Below are 7,298 nucleotides of genomic sequence, written 5' to 3'. Positions count from 1 at the left end.
GCCAGCCTACAGTGGCACTGTCTTGACGGGATGGCGGACCACAACGCTGCCCAGGTTTGACGGCACCACTAGCTGGGAGGCATTTCATGCCTAACTGGTGGTGCTGGGCAGACTGTGCAGCTGGAGCGAAGAAGGGTCAGCAGCTGACAGTGACACTGAGAGGGGATGCCCAGATGGTGTTGCCGAACCTGGCCGAGGAGGAGATGGGCAGTTAGCACACCTTGGTTTCCACACTCCAATGCCAGTTCAGCAATACTGGAGAATCAGAGCTGCTGCAAGCCAGATTCTGGAGCTGACAGCGGACAGCGGGAGAGAGACTGGCCCGGCTGGCAACAGACATAGAGAGGGAAGCCTGGCGATCTTATGCTGATGCTGCAGCCCGAGAACAGGAGGAACAAGCGCGGTTTGTTGAGGCCAACTCGCCCCGGAGTGGGAGGATGTGACCCGGGAAGAGAGCAGTGGTACTCAGCGGCCCGCAGTGCAGGGTTGAATGAGAGGGAGGCGAAGCCGAACAGGGAACCACGCAACTGGCTGTCCAACAGGCCATGTTGGGGCCCCTCCCCCATCAATCACCCACCGCCTCTGCCAGGAATGCGGTCAACCCAGCCACATCTGTTCTAACTGCCCCTGACAGGGGCCGTGACCCAGACCCAACCAGCCACCGGTGGGAAACAAGCGTGGGCCCATTCTTCCAACCCCAATCTGAATGCAGCACACACACACCCACCCCAATCGGGAACCACCAGGCCGGCTACCCTTGTTCAGATGCAAGGCAGCAGAGAAAATCATTTAAGAGATGCGGGAAGTGGGGATGATTGAGCCATCCACAGGTCCGTGGGCCGCAGCGGCTACTGGCAAGTGGAACTCGACCACAACACCAAACCCAAGACCGCCTTCTCGACCGGACAAGGCCTCTGGCAATTCAACGTTATGCCGTTCGGTTTATGGAATGCCCCAAGCACATTAGAACGGCTGATGGAGAGGGTACTGGACGGCATTCGAAGGCAGGCATGTATTGTGCCTGGATGATCTACTGGTGCCCTGCTGAACCTGTGGCGGGTGCTAAAGAGGATCCAGGCTGCTGCGACTGCACCTGGGCATGTTCTACCTTTTCAGGCATCAAACCACCTTCTTCTGCCACTGCGTCAGCATGGAAGGCAAAGCCACAAACCTTGAAAAGGTCACCGCTGTGCATCTGAGGTTTGCGAAAGGATTTGCCACCATCGCTAACCCCCTTCACTGCCTCCTTGCGAAGATCACCTGCTTCCAGTGGACCCCCGAACACGAGCATGCCTTCTCCCAACTGGCCATGCCCTGACCAGCATCCCCGGGCTCGCCGGCCCATCCACAACAGCCTCCTTTACCCTGCACACAGATGCAAGCAATGTAGGCATCGGAGCTGTGTTGTCCCAAGGAGCTCCCGACAGCGGAGAGAGAGTGGTGGCATATTACAGCCGTGTCCTCAGCAAAGCGAAGCACAACTACTGTGTGACCTTCTTGTCATCAGTTTGTGCTCCTCACCGATCACGTCTCACTACAATGGTTGCTGCAATTTCGGGACCAGAAGGGCAAGTAGCGCGCTGGCTTGAAATGCTCCAAACCTTCGAATTCGACATCCAACATCGACCAGGGGCAAAGCACAACAACGCAGATGCCCTGTCAAGGTGACCGTGCTGTGAGGTGGGTTGCTGGTACTGCGATCGACAGGAAATGAGGGAGAGAGAGGCACTGGGAGAAGATGGAGACGCTGTGACAGTGAGAGAGGTGCCGCACTGGAGTGACCAGCAAGCTCAGGATCCAGAGCTTGCAACTCTTGAGGGAAGGAGGAGAACCGTCAGTCCAACTGGGCAGAAGCAGCCCCCCTCCCAAGCTGTTAAAGGGTTGTGGTCACAGTGGAAAGCTTAGGAGCTCCTGGATGGTGTCCTGCACCGGCAAGGCAAGTTCTGGCCAGCAGAGAACAACAAGATAACCACACCGCACCTGGAGTGGGGCACTTCAGCATCACCAAGACACTGGCGCGGCCCCACGACCAGTACTACTGGGGACACTGTCGCCGGTGTGTGATGACTGCACTGCAAAGAAGGGTCCCACTGAACAGTCTCATGCTCCCCTTCAACAGTACCGGGTAGGTGGGCCGATGGAATGGGTCACCATCGACATCATGGGTCCTTTCTCCACTTCTGAACAAGGTAACAGGTTTGTGCTGAATTACTTCACCAAATGGCCAGAAGCATACATGCTCCCAAACCAGGAGGTGCAGACGGTGGCGGATGCACTCATCGGCGGTTCTTCCGGTTTGAGGTCCTACAGGAGCTCCACTCCAACCAGAGCCATAACTTTGAATCCAAAGTGTTCAGCGACGTCTGCAAGCAGCTGGGGATCAGCAACACCTGCACAACCCTCTTGCAACCCCAAAAGCGATGGCCTGGTTCAGCGCTTCAACCACACACTGGGCATCCAACTGGCCTTCGCCACCAATAAACACCAGAGGGACTGGGATCAGCACTTACTGCTTGTCCTGCGGGAGAAGAGCCGCCACTTCCAGGCTGGTGAGTTGGACTGGGAGTATAGCCCCCCACAGCAGAAAGGGCTAGATGCACCTTGAATCGGACCATGTGCGGTGTTGGAACGCTGGGAGAGGTAGTTTACCGGGTGCAGTTGCAGTCCAGGAATCAGAGAGTCGTCCTCCACAGCCACCACCTTGCTCCTTACCACCAGACAGTGCCAGCAACAGGCCACGTTGCTGACCACCCTTCCATCAGGTCCAGCCTCACCTGGTAATGCGTCATGATCAACAAAGACCCCTCTCCCTTCACCACCGGCATCACAGACCACCGCCACCAGCCCGGAACTTACAGTGAACTCTCCCTGCGGTGGGGAATGACTTTGTCAGCACTGCCAGAAGCCTACTTTGTGTCACACGCTGTCGAGCCAAGCTGGGTGCTGGAACTGCTGCCCAACTGCTCTGCTCGTTTCCTGGACCTTGCCGGTCCAGAGCGCATTGCACTCCAGTCACTCCAGCGGGGAGGGGTTGTTGGGTTTAATTCATGCCAACCAGGAATGTTGCATGGCCCGCTAGCCGCAAACTGGGACTGCCAGTGCCATATGCGGTGGCAACCTGAACGAACTGACATGACGCTGAGTTGCATTTTGGGGACAAAAAGAGCTAAGGTAGGGGCAATGTAACGTTCACTGTGTTGTACTGTTGCTCTGGCTTGTTGTAATGTGATTGGCTGTCAAAATGTCTGTTCTGATTGGGTCAAGTCAAGGGTAGGGCCAATAACATGTGTGTGGGGTTCTGCACTCTAATTTGCATATAAAAGGGCGAGATCGAGGAAATAAAAAAGGTCTGTGCCAGCATGTTTTGGGTGTACCTGGAAGTAGTGTTGCTGTCAGAGCTGTGGACTCTGAACCTGTCTGCGAGAGTGGCATCAATAAAAAGAGTATGTTTCTTCTGCCTTGCCGAGACACTACAATATTGATCACTGCACCTATAAGAGATTACCACGGAAAAAAACTTCACAACTCTGACTACTCTTAACTAGAGTGCATGTTTAAAGCGATCTACTTTAAAAACACCTTGTGTAACAGTGCAGTAGATTAAAAGACGCAAAATTAGGGAGGTTTAATCAGGGTGTACTGATTCAGCAATCAGATTCAATCAAAATGTCAACACTCATAAGATATTCAGAAATTCATGTTAAATGGGTTATATAGCTTATAAAAGTAATCATATATCTTCCATTCACTATGTAGTTCTCAAGTGAGCCATTTTACAATGCTAGGATAGGGTACCATTCTACTTCAAAGAAAGCTCTTAATTTGCATTCTTTACTTTCAGGTAGTCTGTTATGCTTGTGCTTGTATTGATCCTTTCACCTAGCTCTCCATCCAGTCCATACAGTAACTCCTTTCCTGTCATTAACTCACCACCTGCATCCCATCATGACAGGCACATTTTGCTCCAGCAAGGTGAAATTATCTAGAAAGTGCAATATACTATCTGGAGTAAATCATGTCATTTGAGTAATTTTGTAACATACTTATATATAAGATGACAGAGTGTTGCAATTTATAAATAATATATAGGTCGCTTAATAGAAAATGCTTAAAAATATACAAGTGTGAGAAACCTTGTCAAGAGGATAATTGTTTCGGTTGAGTCCTTCAACGTGACACGTTTACCTCTTTATGAGTGTTGAACATCACGGATACAATTCGTTTTATGCATGATATGCATTAGAAAGAAAGTTGAAACATTTACAATGCTCCATAAATACTGATTGTGGTGTCATATTTGACAAAAGGATTGCATGTTCAAAGCCCTCTCACATAAAACAGTATCCAGAGTTTTTTTTGTTTCTTGTAAAATGTCTTATGCTAATATTGAATAATATTAACTTTTCTTTGCCGCACCAGGGTCACTGTTTTTTGTTTTCAGGTTGCCAATCTTGCTGATTCAACTGTTGCAATAGCTTACTCAGCCCTTTACCTTACAGTATGTAGTTCATGAACTTCCCACACCGCTGCTTCAATTTGTACACTAAAGTTCAGTGAACTACTTACATTTTTCACTCTTCATATCTACTAAAGGTGATTAAAGGTTTCATTCTTTTGTAAGAATGTCGTCTCCACATAATTTAAGAGGTGCTAAGTTTAAACATGTTAGAAGCAGTATACATTAGCTGAGATAGCATCAGTTTAGTATCAATCTGTATAAAAAGCTTTTTTTGGCAAACTGGTGGTATTCCTACTCCTAGCTTCCATTCACAAACCGATCGGATAAACAGCTTTTGATTCCATTAACATTATGATATTCAGATTTTTAGAAATGCGATCTTTAAGTGACCCATAATTCTGTATTGAAGTAATGTCAATTCCTCTCTAGCAGTATGTTTGCTATTATTTCAGTACAGGCAGTGATCCAGGTAAGGTTTTGGGTCATTGAGTAAAATGCAACATTACCTTGAAGCCATGAGTACTTTCATTAAATACTGTATATACTTTAATGTGAACGTATGGGGTATGCATTAATTATACTTACATTTTAACTGTAATGTTACTTTGAACTGTAGAAAAACTTGGTCTTACAATAAAAACAAAAAAAAAATTATTTGCATTTGATTTATTAATTAATTAACCACAAACAATATGGCTGTGAAGCAAATAATATGTGTGTGTGTGTGTGTGTGTGAGTGTGTGTGTGTGTGTGTGTGTGTGTGTGTGTGTGTGTGTGTGTGTGTGAGTGTGTTATGTTTAACTCCAACGCTGTAGATGGAATACACTTAACAAAAAGCCTGCAAGTACACACTGTATATTTCCAGTAATTTAAACTAAAACATCAGTAGCCAATATCTAGTTTGGCATTCAGCAATCGTTCTCTCTCTCACCTTTGTCTACCTTTCAGCGGAGAATTTCATTTACAATCATTCTACATGAGCCACTGGGCTTTCCTTATTTTCTACCTGAAAAAAATCCAACAATGCATTTTTCGCAGCTATTTAGTCCTGCCTTAATAATATTATAGTCCAGGAAGTTACTAGGCTGTTACAGTTTTTATAATGTAAATCTTTCTTTCTCAGTCTCTTGTGCTCTCCTGTTCCAAGTCGACAGACTCTACACTTTTTAAACCAATACTGCACTAATGCGAATATAGAAAAATAATATTATAACGGCGTGATAGTGGCGTTATAGGCAAGAGCGGCTGGCAGAGCCTTGTTTAAACTCGATTTTGAGGGGTACGTTTCCAAACGGCGTTTCCAAACGGTTTCGGATGGCATTTCATATGCTCATGTCCATGCGACAGATTTTTTTTGTCCGTTTTGGCAACTTTTTTTGCTCTAAAATCACTCAAAAACGTCAGTGTGTTTAAACACCATACCCGGCAGGCGGATAGTACTCATGGATTAGGAGTATACAGTGGCATCAGCGCTATGCTTTAGTGCAAGAGGTCCCGGGTTCGCGCCTGCTTGCGTTAACCGAGATCGCTACAGTATTCATGTTTTTAAAAATGTAATAGCCTAATAATAATAGCTTGTTTTATGTATTACAAGTATAACTATGTATATGTGTATAATGTATCTAAAATGTGGTCCTACTTGGGAATGTTTGTTATAATAGTAGAGAATTTTTTAAATAAAAAAATAAGCATGCACCACAAATAAAAAAAAAAAAGAGATAAGTAAATTGGTATGTTAGGTTGAGAGAGACCACACTATGCCTTTAAACTGGCTTAAAGGTGCTAAATATGGTTAGCGTCCACACTACACAGCGTTTAATACCGTACTCGAGGCCACCTCAGGGGGTGTTCTCGTGTCTGGTTTGAAATTAGCTTGCATCAGGTAGTGCGGTTTGTCAAAAGTGTGGACGCTGTAATACTGAACTACATTTTTTGTGTATCCTCCAATATCCCAAAATACTTTGATACGTTTAGGAACATGTACATTACAAATACAATACTCAGAACAGGTGTTTGCAGGAGTTGAGAATGACCATCAATAAATACTGCTGTACCATATACAATTTCTGAGGCTTTTTGTAAAATTGCAGATCATGTGATCAGATACCCAAACCAAGGCACATTGATACCTGTAGCGATGAAATTAGTCAAGGAGAACTTCAGAGTTAAAAACCCGTTCTTACTGGTCATGTGTTTCTGGCAATTCCCAGGCAGGCTACAATTAGCTGTCCTGGCATTTCTATGACCCACTCTCTAGCTACCCCATGCAGCATATTCACCATTGACCATTGAGATGCCCAGAACCAACGAAGTACAAGAAGCTTGATATCTTGAGAACTCAAGCTGTGCAGCAAAATTCCTTAGAGTATTCTTTACGCATTCAATTTAAATATCATACATATTTAACTTTTTTTTAATTATGTAAAATACCCAGGACGCAACTTATCTGGAGTGCCCAGTACAGGATTTGGGGATTAATAAAACACCTGTTACACAGTTTTGAATAATTGTTTGGCACATTGTTTTATTTGGAACACTAAGATTAAATAATTAAAAAAAAAGATAGATAAGAACATACCTTTCAAAAGTTAGTGGAGTAAATGAATGGCCCTACATTTTTTGCAACCCTTATTTCTCTATTTTATATTGTATGTAGTAAAGGCAATAAGTTGATCTATACATCACCCCTCAGATGAACCACAGCTGAACTGACATTCAAGAGACTGTGTTCTGATGATCTGGTATACAAGTGTTGACTAAACTTATTGTGGAAAACGATTTTCACTGGAGGTCACAACCTTAAAGGAAGTTTTATTTAACTTGTAATGTCAGAGGGCAA

The sequence above is a fragment of the Acipenser ruthenus genome, chromosome 5 (genome assembly GCF_902713425.1).
Source record: "Acipenser ruthenus chromosome 5, fAciRut3.2 maternal haplotype, whole genome shotgun sequence".
Taxonomy (NCBI): domain Eukaryota; kingdom Metazoa; phylum Chordata; class Actinopteri; order Acipenseriformes; family Acipenseridae; genus Acipenser; species Acipenser ruthenus.
The sequence above is the reverse complement of the archived record's forward strand: the minus strand, read 5'-3'. Positions refer to the sequence as shown.